Raw genomic sequence first — 18,529 nt, forward strand, 5'->3', positions numbered from 1 at the left:
GGTGTGTCTCCCTGAGCATGTGATTGTATAAATCATGCACTCACCTTTAATCATCACCTCACACCCTGCATTCGCCAAGAGACCCACGGAGGACCGAGGAGACCATGGAGCCTGCCACCTGGCCACACCTCTGCAAACGTTCAGTGGACGGGCGGACAGATGACCAGCCCTGCAGGACAGGGCTGAGAATAGCCTCTGCAATGCCCAGCTCCTAAACGCACCGTCTGTCAGCACCAAGGCAGCTTCCCGGTGATGGCACAGGATGTGACTGAGACGCAGCCTCCGCGCTGCCGAGCTCCACCCACGCGCTGTCCGTCAGCCTCGAGGCAGCTTCCGGTTCAGCGCAGTAACGTCACAGGATGCGAACGAGGAGCCGCCTCCGCAAAGCCCAGCCCCTCAGTGCGCTGTCGGTCAGCCCCGAGACGGCTTCCGGTTCAGGCTGCTCATATCACAGGACGTGACTAAGACGCAGCCTCCCGCTGCCAAGCTCCACAAACGCACCGCCCGTTAGCCCGAAGCAACTTCCGGTTCCACTTGATGACATCGCCAACAAGCCCGACAGCCCAGATGAAGTCGCCTGCGATGGTGTTGGTATAGCCGGCAGCTGACCCCAGGCAGTGGCCCCGCACCCATGTGCAAAGGTAGTGGAGCCAGGGACCAGGCCGGGTGGATGAGGACAAAGTGCTGGTTCTCCCTGAGGTTGATGCCGGCCATGAACAGCCTGCCTGGGAAAAGAGAGGGCCTGCAGTTCATGGTGCGAGATGTGGGGTCCGGTGCCCACGTGTGCAGTCACTAACCCATGGAGTCATGTGGCCAACCAAACCGTGTGGTCGCCGACTCACATGATTGGTCACCCACCCATGGGGTCACTAACCTGCGAGGTCATGCGGTCACCTGTCCACATGATTACCCCCTCACACCATCACCCACCCACGCGGTCACCCACTCACCGGGTCAGCAACTCACATGGTAACCCACCCTGCAGGCAGGAACTCAAACTGGTCACCCACCCACACACTTACCCACCCACGCGGTCACCCACCCATGTGGTCACCAACCCACACATCTCCTGCCCATGTGACCCTTAACCCATGGGGTCACCTGCCCACACAGTCATCACCTGGCAGGTGATGGCACACCTGCCCAAGCTGTGCCATCACCCACCCAGACTCTGGCCTCCTCCATGACCAGAGATTCAGATGTCCGACAGAGACCAAAGTTCAGACAGCAGGGACTCACAGGGGTGTTGACTGATGAATTTCTCCTGTTACAGAGGGCAGGCGGGCTGGACAGTGACCCCAGAGATGTCCAAGTCCTGACCCCGTGTGGTGGACACAATAACGTCCACACGGATGTTCACATCCTGTCTACATCCTGACCCCCTGTGGTGGACACAGTAACATCCCCAAGGATGTCCATGCCATGGTCCCCAGGCGGTGAACAGAATAACATCCCCCGGTATGTCCTGTTTCATTTCTCCTCTTGAACCCAAAGCCAGCCCCATGTGCTAGGACATGCGTGTGACCAGGTGTCCTGGTATGAATGTGGCACTCACCTGGGTGGCTGCAGCTCTTCATGTGCTCCAGGTAGTGGACAAGGTCTAGGTGCTTCACCTGGTTCCCCCACCAGTAGGGGATACCGGGCCACAGTTCTGCATACTGACTCATGGATGCCTCGTCCTTGTATGACAGGATGACCTGCTGGCCCTGGGACCACAGCTGGCGTAGATTCAGCACCTCCTGTGGGGAGAATCATCCAGGTGCCCATGAGACGTGTGCACAGGGGTTATTGGGCTGCCTGTGACACAATGCATCAGGTATTGGGGGTGTCCAAGAAGCTACAGCAGTGTGTGGATTATTGGGGTGTCTATGAGCAGTGATGGACTGGTTATTGGGTTCTCTGTGAGAAGAGACAGTCATGGATGGAATAATGGCATGTCTGGGTAGAGACACTAGTGGGTAGATTACTGGGGTGTCTGAGTGGAGAAGATGATGGGTGGGTTATTGGGGTGTCTTGAGCAGTGACTGGTAGATTTTTGGGGTGTTTGAGTGGAGACAGTGGTGGGTAGATTACTTGGGTGTCTTGAGCAGTGATGGGTCAATTATTGTGGTATGTACCTGAGTGGAAACAGAGGTGGGTGGATTATTGGGATTTGTGATAGGAAATGGCAGGTGGATTACTGGGGCATCTTGAGGCATGATTGATGGATTTGGGGAGCGCCTGAATAGAGACCGGGCAGGGTGGATTATTGGGCATGCCTGTGACCAGTGATGGGCTGGTTACTGGGGTGTTTGAGTCGAGACAGTGGTGGGTGGATTACTGGAGTTCTGTGAGCGGCATCACCTGGAGTCTGAATCAGCTTCATGCAATGAGCAGATAGTCGGATTACAGTGAAGCCTAGTGTTCCCGCTGACAAGAGCATGGGAAGCCTGTGGCCCCTGCTCACCCCACGGGGACATAGCATGTTCCCAGTGATGTTCTTGATGCAGCCCATCAGGTTCTCTTGCAGGTCCCCCATCATGCCCTCGAAGTTCCTGCATGCCAGGATAACCACCTCCTGGGGGTGGTTCTCCAGCCACTCCGAGATCTCCAGGAGGGCGTTCTGGGAGGGGGTGGAGGGGAGGGGCCTTGTAGTGAGAGAGAGAGAGGGATGTGGGTGGGGACTTCCCCCAGCACAGTCTCTCTACAGATGGGTTGGGGGTTCCTGACATAGAAAGACATAAAGCATGGCGCTTGCTCCCAAGGGACCCAGCCTCTCCTGAGTGGCAGTGAGGAGCTGAGGCATTGCTCTGGGGGGTCTGTGTGTGTGTTTCTGTGTGTGTATGTACACGCTCCTATAGGTACAGTTGCAAACACATGTGTGCATGTGTTCAGGGTCTGTGTGTGCACAGATATGCATGTGTGTGTGCGTGTGTGCACAGCAGCAGACAGCAGTGCTTATAATACTGTGAGAGGTCTCTACTCCAGGGAGTGTGGGAGGCCAGCAGGGCACATTCACAGTGAGGTCGGGACAGAACCTCCAGTCCCCAAGGGTCATTAGGTTCTGTGGTGGGGACACCGGGGGCCGAGGCCAGAGTGAAACATTAAGTGACCTGGCCAGCAGTCGAGAGCATGGACTCAACACCCCAAAATGGGACACAGGAAATGACGTGTCAGGAACCTGGTTTAGCCAAATTCTGGGAGACACCCCAGAGGTCAGGGGTAGAGGTGTGAGTTCAGAAATGCATGTTGGTCGGGAATTCTGAGTGACTGATGCCAGAGGTCAGCCCTCGCCTGCCAGGAGGAGTGTATCCGTCCCCTTAGAGGTCAGCATCTTCTAACTGGAGTGGGCCTGTGTTTTCCCCTTAGAGGTCTGCCTCTCCTGCCTGGAGTGACCAGATGTCCCTCTGAGTGGACGTGAGCCCATCCCCTCCAAGGCCCTCCACATCCTGCCTGGATCAGACGTGGGTGTCCCTGGCTGGCGGACTCCCGTCCATAGCCCCTGCCCCCGCCCCCACCTCCACGAGGGACATCATGCACACCATGTGGCCAGAGTGCAGGTTCCCCTCGGTGTCCTGCTCTGTGCGCCATCCGCAGGTCCTCACGCCAGCATCCAGCTGCTTCGTGATGCTCAGCACCTGCACACAGAGGTCGGTCACCTGTGCTGGGCACAGAGTGTGGCCCCCCGCTCAGGGGCTGGGCATGCACTGAGGATGCCCAATGAGGGCCACATCGTCCACTGTGAAATCAACAATGTTGGTGCTGCCAGGGTTGAGGCCCTGCTTCTGGGAACAGGGTCTCCAGGGTCACTGGTCACATGGAGCACAGAGCCCAGGTCCAGATTGTGGTCGTTGGGGGGGGGGGGTGACCCTGCAGAGTCCAGCCTCATCCTCCTCTCAGGCAGTCCCTGGGTGGAAGCTCCCTGTGGGTTCAACAGCCCAGGCTCCACATTCCCAAGCTGGACATGAGGACACACAAGACCCACAAAGTTCTGTGCCCACTCCCAGAAACAGTACTAGGAAAGGCAAGAAGGAGTCAAGCGGGGAGAACGAAAGGAAGAAACATCTGTCAGCCACACAAATAAGACAGGAAAAAGCAAAAAATAACTTTAACGTAAATTGAAAAGTGAAAGTTGTTCAGTTGTTTCCAACTCTTTTCTATCCAGTGGACTGTAGCCCACCAGACCCCTCTGTCCTTGGAATTATCCAGGCAAGATGACTGGAGTGGGTTGCCATTCCCTTCTCCAGGAGATCTTCCCAACCCAGGAATCGAACCCATGTCACTGGCATTGCAAGCAGATTCTTTACCAACTGAGCCACCAGGGAAGCCCTAATATAAATTTGTAGCAGAGAATGTACTGTGTCCTCTACAAAGAGTCATAATGGAAAAACAAGAAAACATAAGGATAAAAAAATGGGAAAGAAAATAATAGATTCTCTCCATCCAAAATAAAAGAAAAAGCAAAAAATTAATATTAACATAAACTAGTAGCAGAAATGGTACTGTGTTCTCTGTAGAGAGTCATGACAGAGAAAAACAAATATGAGGATCAAATATGGGGGAAAAATGGGAAAGGAAGTCACAGCGTCCCCACCCAATCCAAATTAAAAGAAAAAGCAAAGATTCATATGAATATCGTCAGCTACACATAGGTACTTGCCATCCACCGCTACAAGGATTAAATTAAATGCTACTGCAGCAAATGACATTCAACACCCTTTGAAAGACCACCACCCATGTCCCCCACCCCGCACACAACCCAGTTCTCCTTGGCAGCCATACCACTTGAGACCACGGCACTGAGGCCCCCCAGGATGGAGGGACCCTGCCCTGGAGGGACATAGAATAGAGGGACCCTGGCGCCAAGGGACCCTCAGAGCAGAGGGACCCCAGTCCTGCAGGACTCCCGGGTTCTGGTGGACCCCCTACTGCTCGCTCCCTCCTCTGGGTGTGAGTTCTTAAGGCCAGGCTGCAGGCACCTGATGCAAGCAGGAATGAGGTTTGCCCACATTCCAGTCCTGGCTCTCTGCCCATCAGATGCCCTGAGAAGGATTCCAGCAGCCGGGGATCTCCCAGAAGGAAGCAATGACACAAGGCAAGAGCTTTGCTTGACAGCCATCTGTCCCCTCCAGGTGGGCCCCTACTCCTGGGGGCACCTGGGCCCAGGTGGGTTTTCTACCCAGTCCAGCCTCCAACCCCTGGCTAACATGTGCCAATGACAGGACCACTGTCAGTTGGGTGCCCCCTCCCCACAGACAGGGCCTCCAGCATTGACTCCTCTACATCCTCCACAATGACTGCTTCCCACCCGGCTTCTCTCCACCCCATAAAATCCGCGATCCACCCAGGAGAAGCACTACAGGGGAGGGGTGTGAGTGTGTGCATGTGTTCTCAGTCGCTTCAGTCGTCTCGACTCTCTGTCACCCCATGGACTGTAGCCTGCCAGGCTCCTCTGTCCATGGGTTTTCCCAGGTGAGAGTACTACAGTGGGGTGCCATTTTCTCCTCCATGGATCTTCCTGTCCCAATGAGCAAACCTGGGTCTGCTGCATTGAAGGTTGATTCTTTACTGTCTTAGCCACCAAGAAAGTCTCCCTGGAGGAGGTGCTGGGGTACAAACACAAACCCATCTCAGAGGACATGGGAACTCAACTGTTGCTTCTCTGGGACCAGGAAGGAGCTCTGGTGTCAGCTCAGCTGCACAAAGTGCAGGACCCAGCCCCCCCTTCCCCTCCCAGTTCCCCCAGCTTCTGTGACTTCAGACTGTGATGCTCTTAGTCCATGGGTCCCACTTCTGGCTTCGGGCTGGTTCCCCAGTAAAGCCGTGTCCTTTCCTACCTTTCTGGGAGGCTGCCTGGGTGGGGAAGATCTCCTGGAGGAGGGCATGGCACCCCACCCCAGTTTTCTTGCCTGGAGAATCCCATGGACAGAGGAGCCTGGTGGGAACAGTCCATGTTGTTGCAAAGAGTCAGACATGACATAACATAGACAGACCCTCTCTAGTTACAAGTACTTTCATAGTATTTTCAGGCTCTTTATGATGCCAGTGTTGTGGGTCATGTGTAATTTCATTTATTCTTTTTCCTTTTAAATCTGTGTGATCTCTTTCAGAGACAGTGTGGATAGATTCACACTTTAGCGGTCACCCGGGGACAATCCAGAAATCCTTCCATTCTGTCTCTGAACATAGGTTTGGACTAGCTTTATTTCTTTCTCTGTGTTTTTTTTTTTCTTATTTATTCTCAGGGTCAAGGGATGGGAAAGAAGATTTACAAATTCATAATATAATTTGATTTGATGATGTTACGGAAGAGTGGATGGATGGGTGAATGGATGGTGGGCAAGTGGATGGATGGATAGAGGGAGGGTTGGGCAATGGTTGGGTCTGTGGGGTTGGATTGGTGGATGGGTGGATGATGGACTGGTTGGTGGATGGATGGATGGATGATGGATGGATAGATTTATGGATGGATGGGTGCGTGGATGGGTGGGTGGTTAGATGGATGGATGTGTGGATGGATAGGTGAGTGGGTGGGTGGATGGCTGGATGGGTGGGTCAGCAGCCTCCGGTCCATGTACACAGTGATGTATGATTCACCATAAAAAAGAGTGAAGTTCTGACACACCCTACATCGTGGATGGACCGTGAACACACGATGGTCAGTGAGAGAAGCAGACACAGAAGGACACATGTTACGTGTCCATTTATAAGAGATGTCCAGAACAGGCCAATTTACAAAGACAGAAGCAGATGAGTGGTGCCCGGGCTCAGGGGAGAGGCATCACGAGTTATTATGTAAGGGGTACAGGAAGGAGAGCGGCCAAGGGCCCTTCTGGATGGAGGAGGCCTGAGGACTCGGAAGCTTCCTCCTTGTGTGGCCCCCACAGCCTTCCCCACGGGGAAGCACCCAGAAGGGCTGAGAGACTGGGTCCATGGTTCCCTGTCTGCTCCACACCCTCAAGGGCAGGGCCACGTAGGGGCCCCTCCTCCCAGGGATGGGGTGGCTGTCATAGAACCCCACAGCTGTCAAGAGGGTGAGAAAGAGTCTAAAGCTGACTTCCATAGAAAACAGCACTTCCTGTTTGTCCAAATGTCCATGTGCTCTCCCAGCGGGCAGTGCCCAGGGTCACAGAGCCAGGTCAGTTCCCGGTGTCCGTGTGGCCAGAGGAGTGCTGGTGGCGAATGGGGCGCATTTGCACATTGAGGAGGTGAGTGGGGTGGTGCTGTGTGGCAGGGACCCTCCGCTCCAAGGCCATGGTGTCTGGTGGCCACCCCTCTGATGGCCTGAGCACAGCAGTGTCACCCTGGAAGTGCCTGCCAGCCTGGTCACCATGGGGCATCCCCAAGCCAAGATGCCCACCGTGGCTGATCTTTGCAGCATTTTTGCAACCAAACTGGCTGGAGTCAAAGGTTCCTCATTTTAGTTAGATAGTTCCGGTACCACTTATCGAGTTGTTTGGGGAGAGGTGGACACCTTAAACTCTGGGCCGTCCAGGCTCAAGTGCAGAAGGTGCAGCACAAGCTCTGATGGAAAAGGTGGGTGGAAAGGTGAGTGGTCCCCAGGAGTAGGACAGAGTGGCTGAGAAAGCACAAACACTCCCCAGGGTGGCTGGCATGTGTCCTCAAGGCAGGCTCTCGGAGGTTCACATACCTTCCAGGTTGAATGGGATAAAGTGGACAGAGAAGGGAAGGTGCTGGTGTGTGTATGTATGTGTGTGCAGTGTGTGTGCATGCGTGATTGGTGTGTGTGTGTTTGGTGTGAATCTATGTGTGTGTGTTCGGTGTGTGTGTGTGTGGTGTGAATCTGTGTGTGTTCAGTGTGTGTGTATGTGTGTGTGTGTGTGTGTTTGGTGTGAATCTATGTATGTGTGTTCGATGTGTGTGTGTGTGTGTGTGCGTGTTTGGTGTGAATTTATGTGTGTGTGTTCAGTGTGCGTGTGTGTGTGTTCAGTGTGCCTGTGTGTGCCTGCATGGGTGCATGTTTGGCCCTGAGGTTTCCCACACTCGCACCATCTGGCAGCCGCATCCTTGCCGAGCTGAGCCTGCGGGGCCTCACCTGGGATGGAGAGGTGGTGCAGGGGCACGTCCCAGAGAGGAGAACTCGGCGCCAACATCCAGTCCGTATTCACCTTGGTGGCACAGGAAGGAGCCAGGCAAGCTCACCTGCCAGCCCATGGGAGGTGGAACCTGGGAGATCTGCGGGAGGAAATGGGGCTTTGCTTAATTAAATCAGGACGTGCAGAAGACCCAGTGCTGGCGGCATGGAGGCGTAGCTCTGAGAAACGAGAAACAGTGGACTTCTCTCCAAGAGAGAGGATTGGGTGTTGGAGAGGGGAAAAGAGCTCTAGAGACAGAGAGATTAAGACACAGAGAGAAATGGACAGTGACATGAAGAGAGACAGACAGAAGCAGAGTGAGGGGAGAGAGAGACACAGGAGGTGAAGTGAGGGTTTGAGGGGGAGCAAGGGAGGGAGGAGACAGGGACCAACAGACAGACCCCAGCAGCTCAAGACTGTTCTCTCTGAGATTAGAGCTGGCGTTCGCCTCCAGATGGTCCCCCACCCTCACGCTGTGCACCAGCTCCCTCCACTTGGGGCTGAGAGGGGCCCAGTTGAGCCTGTGGGGTCTCTAGGTATGGGGGCTTCCATCCTAGGGGCGATGGAGCCCAGACACTAGGTCACACCCCCTTCACTCCCCAGAGGTGCTCTCTCCATCGGGTGGGTGTTGCTGCAGTAAAAGTGACTGGACAGGCTCCCAGCATGAAGCACCCACCTGAGCAGCTATGAAGATGGGACTGCCTCTGTTCAGGGTCTGAGTGTCCCCTCTCTCCTGTTCTGGGTGGGTATCCTGGTGGAGTGGGGACATATGAGTAAAAACACTATAAAGACTTTACCCACGTGAGGCTATACATGGCCATCCCATCATGCAAGGAGATGATTTAAAACACAATCACCTGGCGACATGAACCATGATTTCTGAGTGGCGGCTGCGGACTTTTGTCCACCCACCCAGACCCTGATCTCACTCCCGAGCCTCTGTGCCTTGTCTTTCCACGTGGGAGAAGGGACAGAGCCCTCTTCATGCTGTTGAAGGTGATTTGAGGGTCCAAGAACCCCCTCCCTCACCCACCATTTCCTGGAAGCAGTTTATGCAAAGACCCCTCCCTATAGAGACTCAGATCCTCACTTCCGTGACCCGGCCACACAGACCAGTCCCTCCCCAGAATCATCAGTTGGGGCTGACCTGGTCATTCCCAGAACCAGTCAGAACATGGGCCTGTGACCCACTGGTTCTGCCTACCCAGCCCCAACTGCAGCCACTTTCCCTGCCTGGGCAGAAGCCTCCCCACACAGCTCCTCCTGAGTCAGGGCCTGTGGTCCACATGCCATCAGGACTGCTTTCATGGCAAACATATGCCTGGGCCTTTATATTTGTGTTTACTGCTCTCCACGGACAGGGCTTGTCCCTATTCTTAAGGTCGTCTCTCTATAGTAATAGTCCCCTTCTGTTGTCAGAGTCCCCCCTCTACAGTAATAATCTCCTTCTGTTCTCATGGTCCCCCCTCTACAGTAATAGTCCCCTTCTGTTGTCATGGTCCCCCCTCTACAGTAATACTCCCCTTCTATTGTCATACTGTACCCTCTACAGTAATAGTTCCACTTCTATAGTAACAGCCCCCTCTAATATCCTAGTTGCAGGAAGGCATGGCAACCCACTCCAGTATTCTTGCCTGGAGAATCCCATGGACAGAGGATTTTGGCAGGCTCCATGGGGTCAGTCCATGGAGATGCAAAGAGTCAGCCACGACTGAACGACCAACACTAATGTTACAGTGTTTAGAATAGTAGCCCTCTATTACCAAAATTCCACTTCAAAAGTAACTGTACTCCTCTACTGTCATATTCTCCCCTCTGTAATAATAGTCCTCATAAATTGTATTACTCCCCTTCTATTGTCATTGCCCCCTACAGTAATAGTTCCTCTTCTACAATATTCAGTTCAGTTCAGTTCAGTCGCTCAGTTGTGTCCAACTCTACGACCCCATGAATTGCAGCATGCCAGGCCTCCCTGTCCATCACCAGCTCCCAGGGTTTACTCAAACTCATACCCATCGAGTCGGTGATGCCATCCAGCCATCTCATCCTCTGTTGTCTCCTTCTCCTCCTGCCCCCAATCCCTCCCAGCATCAGGGTCTTTTCCAATAAGTCAACTCTTCACAAGAGGTGGCCAAATATTTGAGTTTTAGCTTCAGCATCAGTCCTTCCAATGAACACCCAGGGCTGATCTCCTTCAGGATGGAGTGGTTGGATCGCCTTGCATTCCAAGGGACTCTCAAGAGTCTTCTCCTACACCACAGTTGAAAAGCATCAATTCTTCAGTGCTCAGCTTTCTTCACAGTGCAACTCCCACATCCATACATGACCACTGGAAAAACCATGGCCTTGACCAGACGGACCTTGTTGGCAAAGTAATGTTTAGCTTTTTAACATACTATCTAGGTTGGTCATAACTTTTCTTCCAAGGTGTAAACGTCTTTTAATTTCATGACTGCAGTCACCATCTGCAGTGATTTTGGAGCCCCCCAAAAATGAAATCTGACAGTGTTTCCACTGTCTCCCCATCTATTTCCAATGAGGTGATGGGACCAGATGCCATGATCTTAGTTTTCTGCATGTTAAGCTCTAAGCCAACGTTTTCACTCTCCTCTTTCAGGTTCATCAAGAGGCTTTTTAGTTCCTCTTCACTCTCTGCCATAAGGGTGGTGTCCTCTGCATATCTGAGGTTATTGCTATTTCTTCCGGCAATCTTGACTCCAGCTTGTGCTTCTTCAAGCCCAGCGTTTCTCATAATGTGCTCTGCATAGAAATTAAATAAGTAGGGTGGCAATATACAGCCTTGACGTATTCCTTTTCCCACTTGGAACCAGTCTGTTGTTCCATGCCCAGTTCTAACTGTTGCTTCCTGACCTGCATACAGGTTTCACAAGAGGCAAGTCAGGTGGTATGGTATTCCCATCTCTTTCAGAACTTTCCACAGTTTCTTGTGATCCACACAGTCAAAGGCTTTGGCATAGTCAATAAAGCAGAAATAGATGTTTTTCTGGGACTCTGTTGCTTTTTTGATGATCCAGGAGATATTGGCCATTTGATCTCTCGTTCCTCTGCCTTTTCTAAAACCAACTTGAACATCTGAAAGTTCACGGTTCACATATTGCTGAAGCCTGGCTTGGAGAATTTTGAGCATTACTTTACTAGTGTGTGAGTTGAGTGCAATTGTGCGGTAGTTTGAGCATTCTGTCGGATTGCCTTTCTTAGGGATTGGAATGAAAACTGACCTTTTCCAGTCCTGTGGACACTGCTGAGTTTTCCAAATTTGCTGGCATATTGAGTGCAGCATGTTCACAGCATCATCTTTCAGGATGTGAGATAGCTCAACTGGAATCCCGTCACCTCCACTAGCTTTGTTCATAGTGATGCTTTCTAAGGCCCACTTGACTTCACATTCCAGGATGTCTGACTCTAGGTGAATGATCACACCATTGTGATTATCTGGGTCGTGATGATCTTTTTTGTTCAGTCCTTCTGTGTATTCTAACCAACTCCTCTTAATATCTTCTGCTTCTGTTATGTCCATACCATTTCTGTCCTTTATCGAACCCATCTTTGCCTGAAATTTTCCCTTGATATCTCTAATTTTCTTGAAGAGATCTCTAGTCTTTCCCATTCTGTTGTTTTCCTGTATTTCTTTGCATTGATCGCTGAGGAAGGCTTTTTTTTTATCTCTTCTGACTATTCTTTTGAACTCTCCATTTAAATGGGAATATCTTTCCTTTTCCCCTTTGCTTTTCTCTTCTTTTCTTTTCACTGCTATTTATAAGGCCTCCTTAGACAACTATTTTGCCTTTTTGCATTTCAATTCCGTGGGGATGGTCTTGATCCCTGTCTCCTGTACAATGTCACAAACCTCTGTCCATAGTTCATCAGGGTGTCTGTCTATCACATCTAGTCCCTCAAATCTATTTCTCACTTCCACTGTATAGTCATAAGGGATTTGATTTAGGTCATACCTGAATGGTCTAGTGGTTTTCCCTACTTTCTTCAGTTTAAGTCTGAATTTGGCAATAAGGAGTTCATGATCTGAGCCACAGTCAGCTCCTGGTCTTGCTTATGCTGACTGTATAGAGCTTCTCCATCTTTGGCTACCAAGATAAAATCAATCTGAGTTCAGGTTTGAACATCTGGTGATGTCCATGTTTAGAGTCTACAATATTAGATTCTATTTATTGCATAGTAACAGTTTCTCTTGTAGGGTAACAGTTCTCTATTACAGAACTAATAGAGAAAGAGTTCTCCTTTATTGTCATAGTCATCCACCCCATACACTCAGAGTCCTGTCTCTATTGTCATACTTCACTTTCTATTGTCATAGTATCCCTCTTCAGTAAAAATCTCTCCTCTACTGAAATAACCCCCTTAACTAATATCATAGTCCTACTGCATAGTGATAGTCCCCCCTCTATTGTCACAGTTCCCCCTCTACAGTAGTGAAGTCATAGTCCCATCTCTATTGTCAAAGTTCCCTTTCTACAGTAGTACTGTCATAGTTACCTCTCTATTGTCACAGTTCCCCTCTACATTAGTACTGTCATAGTCCCCCATCTATTGTCACAGTTCCCTTTCTACAGTAGTACCGTCATAGTCCCCTCTCTATTGTCAAAGATCAGCTATACAGTAGTACTGTCATAGTCCGCCATCTATTGTCACAATTCCCCTCTAGAGTAATAATGCCCTAGTCCCCTCTCTATTGTCACATTTCCCGTCTACAGTAGTACTGTCATAGTCCCCTCTCTAATGTCAAAGTGCCCCTCTACAGTAGTATTGTCATAGTCCCACCTCTATTTTCACGGTTCCCCTCTAGAGTAGTACTGTCATACTCCCCCCTCTATTGTCAAAGTTCACTTCCTACAGTAGTACTGTCATTGTCACCCCTCTATTTTCAAAGTTCCCCTCTACAGTAGTACTGTCATAGTCCCCTCTCTATTGTCAAAGTTCCCTTTCTACAGTAGTACTGTCATAGTCCCCTCTCTATTTCAAAGTTCCACTCTACAGTAGTACAGTCATAATTCCCGGCTGTTGTCACAGTTACCCTCTACAATAGTAGTGTCATAGTCCCCCCTCTACTGTCAAAGTTCCCCATCTACAATAGTACTGTTATATTCCCCCCTCTTTTGTCAAAGTTCCCTCTCTACATTAGTACTGTCATAGACCCCTCTCTAATGTCAAAGTTCCCTTCTACAGTAGTACTGTCATAGTCCCCTCTCTATTGTCACAGTTCCCCTTTACAGTAGTACTGTCATAGTCCCCCCTCTATTGTCACAGTTCCCCTCTACAGTAGTACTGACATAGTCCCTCCTCTATTGTCACAGTTCCCTTCTACAGTAGTACTGTCATAGTCCCCTCTCTAATGTCAAAGTTCCTCCTACAGTAGTACTCTCATAGTCCCCTCTCTATTGTCACGGTTCCCCTCTACAGTAGTACTGTCATAGTCCCCCCTCTATTGTCACACTTCCCTTTCTACAGTAGTACTGTCATAGTCCCCTCTCTAATGTCAAAGTTCCCTTCTACAGTAGTATGGTCATAGGCCCCTCTCTATTATCAAAGATCCCCCCTACAGTAGTACTGTCATAGTCCCCCCTCTGTTGTTCCAGTTCCCCTTCTACAGCAGTAGTCAAAGTCCCCCCCTCTATTGTCAAAATTCCCCTCTACACTAATACTTCCATAGTCCCCTCTCTCTTGTCATAGTTCCCGTCTACAGTAGTACTGTCATAGGCCCCCGTCTATTGTCACAGTTTCCCTCTATAGTGGTAAGGTCATAGTCCCCCCTCTATTCTCACAGTTCACCTCTACAGTAGTACTGTCACAGTCCCCCGTCTATTGTCAAACTTCATTTTCTACAGTAGTACTGTCATAGTCCCTCCTCTATTGTCAAAGTTCCCTCTCTTCAGTAGTACTGTCATAGTCCCCTCTATATTGTCACAGTTCCCCTCTACAGTAGTACAGTCACAGTCCCCCCTCTGTTGTCAAAGTACCCCTCTACTGTTGTACTCTCACAGTCCCCTCTCTACTGTCACAGTTCCCTCTACAGTATTAGTGTCATAGTCCCCCCTCTATTGTCCACGTTCCCCTCAACTGTAGTACTGTAATATTCCCCTCTCTATTGTCAAAGTTCCCCTCTACAGAAATACTGTCATAGTCCCCACTTTTTGTCAGAGTTCCCCTCTACATTAGTATTGTCAAACTCCCACCTCTATTGTCAAACTTCAGTTTCTACAGAAGTAATATCATAGTCCCTCCTCTATTGTCAAAGTTCCGTTTCTACATTAGTGTTGTCATACTCCCCTCTCTATTGTAAAAGTTCCCTTTGTTCAGTACTACTGTCATAGTCCCCTCTCTATTGTTCCTTTTCCCCACTTCAGTAGTACTGTCATAGTCTCCCATCTGTTGTCAAAGTACCCCTCTACAGGTGTACTGTCACAGTCCCCTCTCTTTTGTCACAGTTCCCCTCTACAGTAGTACTGTCATAGTCCCCCCTCTATTGTCACAGTTACCCTACACAGTAGTACTGTCATAGTCCCCACTGTATTGTCAAATTTCCATTCTACAGTATTACTGTCATAGTCGCCCCTCTATTGTCAAAGTTCCCCTCTACAGTAGTACTGTCATAGACCCCCTCTATTGTCGCAGTTCCCTTTCTACAGTAGTACTGTCATAGAACACTCTCTATTGTCAAAGATCCCCTCTAGAGTAGGACTGTCATATTCCCCCCTATATTGTCACAGTTCCCCTCTACAGTAATAATGCCATAGTCCCCTCTCTATTGTGACATTTCCCCTCTACAGTAGTACTGTAATAGTCCCCCCTCTAATGTCAAGTTCCCCTTTACAGTGGTACTGTCATAGACCCCTCTCTATTGTCAAAGTTCCCCACTACAGTAGTACTGTCATAGTCCCCCCTCTATTGTCATGGTTCCCCTCTACAGTAGGACTGTCATAGTCCCCTCTCTATTGTCAAAGTTCCGTTTCTACAGTAGTACTGTCATAGTCCCCTCTCTATTTTCAAAGTTCCCCTCTACAGTAGTACTGTCATATTCCCCCCTCTATTTATACAGTTCCCTTCTACTGTAGTACTGTCATAGTCCCCCATCTATTGTCAAAGTTCCCCCTTTACTTTAGTATTGTCATAATCCCCCCTCTATTGACAGAGTTCCCCTCTACAGTAATACTGTCATATAACCCCCTCTATTGTCAAAGTTCCCTTTCTACAGTAGTACTGTCATTGTCCCCTCTCTATTGTCATAATTCCCCTCTACATTAGTACTATCATCGTCCCCCCTTAATTGTCACAGTGCCTCTCTACAGAAGTACTGTCATCGTCTACCCTCTATTGTCACAGTTCCCTTCTACAGTAATACTGTCATAGTCCCCTCTATATTGTCAAAGTTGCCTTTCGGCAGGAGTACTGTCATAATCCCCTCTCTATTGTCAAAATTCCTTTTCTACATTAGTACTGTCATAGTCCCCCCTCTATTGCCAAGGTCCCCTCTACATTAGTAGTCATAGTCCCCTCTCTATTGTCACAGTTCCCTCTAGTGTAGTACTGTCATAGAGCCCCTCTATTGTCAAAGTTCCCTTGTACAATAATACAGTCATAGCCCCCCTCTATTGTTAAAGTGCCCCTCGACAGCAGTACTGTCCTAGTCCCTCCTCTATTGCCAAATTTCCCCTCTACATTAGTACAGTCATAGTCCCCCCTCTATTCTCACAGTTCCCCTCTACAGTAGTAATGTCATAGTTCCCCATCTATTGTCAACGTTCCCCGTGTACAGTGGTAATGTCATAGTACCCCCTCTTTTTTCACGGTTAACCTCTGCAGTAGTACTGTCATAGTCCCCTCTCTATTGTCAAATTTCCCCTCTCCATTAGTACTGTCATAGTTCCCCCTCTATGGTCAAAGTTCCCCCTATACAGTAGTACTGTCATAGTCCCCTGTCTATTGTCAAATTTCCCTATCTAGAGTAGCACAGTCATAGTCCCCCTCTATTGTCAAAGTTCCCTAGCTACAGTTGTACTGTCATATTCCCCTCTTTATTTTCAAAGTTCCCTTTCTACAGCAGTACTGTCATACTCCCCTCTCTATTGTCACAATTCCTCTCTCTGTAATACTGTCATAGTCTCCTCTCTATTGTCAAAGTTCCTCTCTACAGTAGTACTGTCGTAATCCCCCCGCTGTTGTCACAGTTCCCCTTTACAGTAGAACTGTCATAATCCCCCCTCTATTGTCACAGTTCCCCTCTACAGTAGTACTGTCATATTCCCCTCTCTATTGTCAAAGTTCCCTTTCTACAGTAGTACTCTCAGATTCCCCCCTTTATTGTCAAAGTTCTCTTTCTACAGTAGTACTGTCATAGTCCCCCCTTTACTGTCAAAGTTCCCCTCTACAGTAATACTGTCATAGCCCCCACACTATTGTCGAAATTCCCTTTCTCCAGTAATACTGTCATAGTCCCCTCTCTATTGTTCCTTTTCCCCACTTCAGTAGTACTGTCATAGTCTCCCATCTGTTGTCAAAGTACCCCTCTACAGGTGTACTGTCACAGTCCCCTCTCTTTTGTCACAGTTCCCCTCTACAGTAGTACTGTCATAGTCCCCCCTCTATTGTCACAGTTACCCTACACAGTAGTACTGTCATAGTCCCCACTGTATTGTCAAATTTCCATTCTACAGTATTACTGTCATAGTCGCCCCTCTATTGTCAAAGTTCCCCTCTACAGTAGTACTGTCATAGACCCCCTCTATTGTCGCAGTTCCCTTTCTACAGTAGTACTGTCATAGAACACTCTCTATTGTCAAAGATCCCCTCTAGAGTAGGACTGTCATATTCCCCCCTATATTGTCACAGTTCCCCTCTACAGTAATAATGCCATAGTCCCCTCTCTATTGTGACATTTCCCCTCTACAGTAGTACTGTAATAGTCCCCCCTCTAATGTCAAGTTCCCCTTTACAGTGGTACTGTCATAGACCCCTCTCTATTGTCAAAGTTCCCCACTACAGTAGTACTGTCATAGTCCCCCCTCTATTGTCATGGTTCCCCTCTACAGTAGGACTGTCATAGTCCCCTCTCTATTGTCAAAGTTCCGTTTCTACAGTAGTACTGTCATAGTCCCCTCTCTATTTTCAAAGTTCCCCTCTACAGTAGTACTGTCATATTCCCCCCTCTATTTATACAGTTCCCTTCTACTGTAGTACTGTCATAGTCCCCCATCTATTGTCAAAGTTCCCCCTTTACTTTAGTATTGTCATAATCCCCCCTCTATTGACAGAGTTCCCCTCTACAGTAATACTGTCATATAACCCCCTCTATTGTCAAAGTTCCCTTTCTACAGTAGTACTGTCATTGTCCCCTCTCTATTGTCATAATTCCCCTCTACATTAGTACTATCATCGTCCCCCCTTAATTGTCACAGTGCCTCTCTACAGAAGTACTGTCATCGTCTACCCTCTATTGTCACAGTTCCCTTCTACAGTAATACTGTCATAGTCCCCTCTATATTGTCAAAGTTGCCTTTCGGCAGGAGTACTGTCATAATCCCCTCTCTATTGTCAAAATTCCTTTTCTACATTAGTACTGTCATAGTCCCCCCTCTATTGCCAAGGTCCCCTCTACATTAGTAGTCATAGTCCCCTCTCTATTGTCACAGTTCCCTCTAGTGTAGTACTGTCATAGAGCCCCTCTATTGTCAAAGTTCCCTTGTACAATAATACAGTCATAGCCCCCCTCTATTGTTAAAGTGCCCCTCGACAGCAGTACTGTCCTAGTCCCTCCTCTATTGCCAAATTTCCCCTCTACATTAGTACAGTCATAGTCCCCCCTCTATTCTCACAGTTCCCCTCTACAGTAGTAATGTCATAGTTCCCCATCTATTGTCAACGTTCCCCGTGTACAGTGGTAATGTCATAGTACCCCCTCTTTTTTCACGGTTAACCTCTGCAGTAGTACTGTCATAGTCCCCTCTCTATTGTCAAATTTCCCCTCTCCATTAGTACTGTCATAGTTCCCCCTCTATGGTCAAAGTTCCCCCTATACAGTAGTACTGTCATAGTCCCCTGTCTATTGTCAAATTTCCCTATCTAGAGTAGCACAGTCATAGTCCCCCTCTATTGTCAAAGTTCCCTAGCTACAGTTGTACTGTCATATTCCCCTCTTTATTTTCAAAGTTCCCTTTCTACAGCAGTACTGTCATACTCCCCTCTCTATTGTCACAATTCCTCTCTCTGTAATACTGTCATAGTCTCCTCTCTATTGTCAAAGTTCCTCTCTACAGTAGTACTGTCGTAATCCCCCCGCTGTTGTCACAGTTCCCCTTTACAGTAGAACTGTCATAATCCCCCCTCTATTGTCACAGTTCCCCTCTACAGTAGTACTGTCATATTCCCCTCTCTATTGTCAAAGTTCCCTTTCTACAGTAGTACTCTCAGATTCCCCCCTTTAT

The 18,529-nt window shown here is 49.2% G+C and overlaps 1 pseudogene; it reads right to left on the reverse strand.

Annotated features, from left to right (window-relative positions):
- Nucleotides 1-461: 461 nt before the first annotated feature.
- On the reverse strand, nt 462-8,093 carry LOC136155315 (PI-PLC X domain-containing protein 1-like; annotated as a pseudogene).
- Between the last annotated feature and the right edge of the window lie 10,436 nt (nt 8,094-18,529).

The sequence above is a fragment of the Muntiacus reevesi genome, unplaced genomic scaffold (genome assembly GCF_963930625.1).
Source record: "Muntiacus reevesi unplaced genomic scaffold, mMunRee1.1 SCAFFOLD_94, whole genome shotgun sequence".
NCBI classification, from domain to species: domain Eukaryota; kingdom Metazoa; phylum Chordata; class Mammalia; order Artiodactyla; family Cervidae; genus Muntiacus; species Muntiacus reevesi.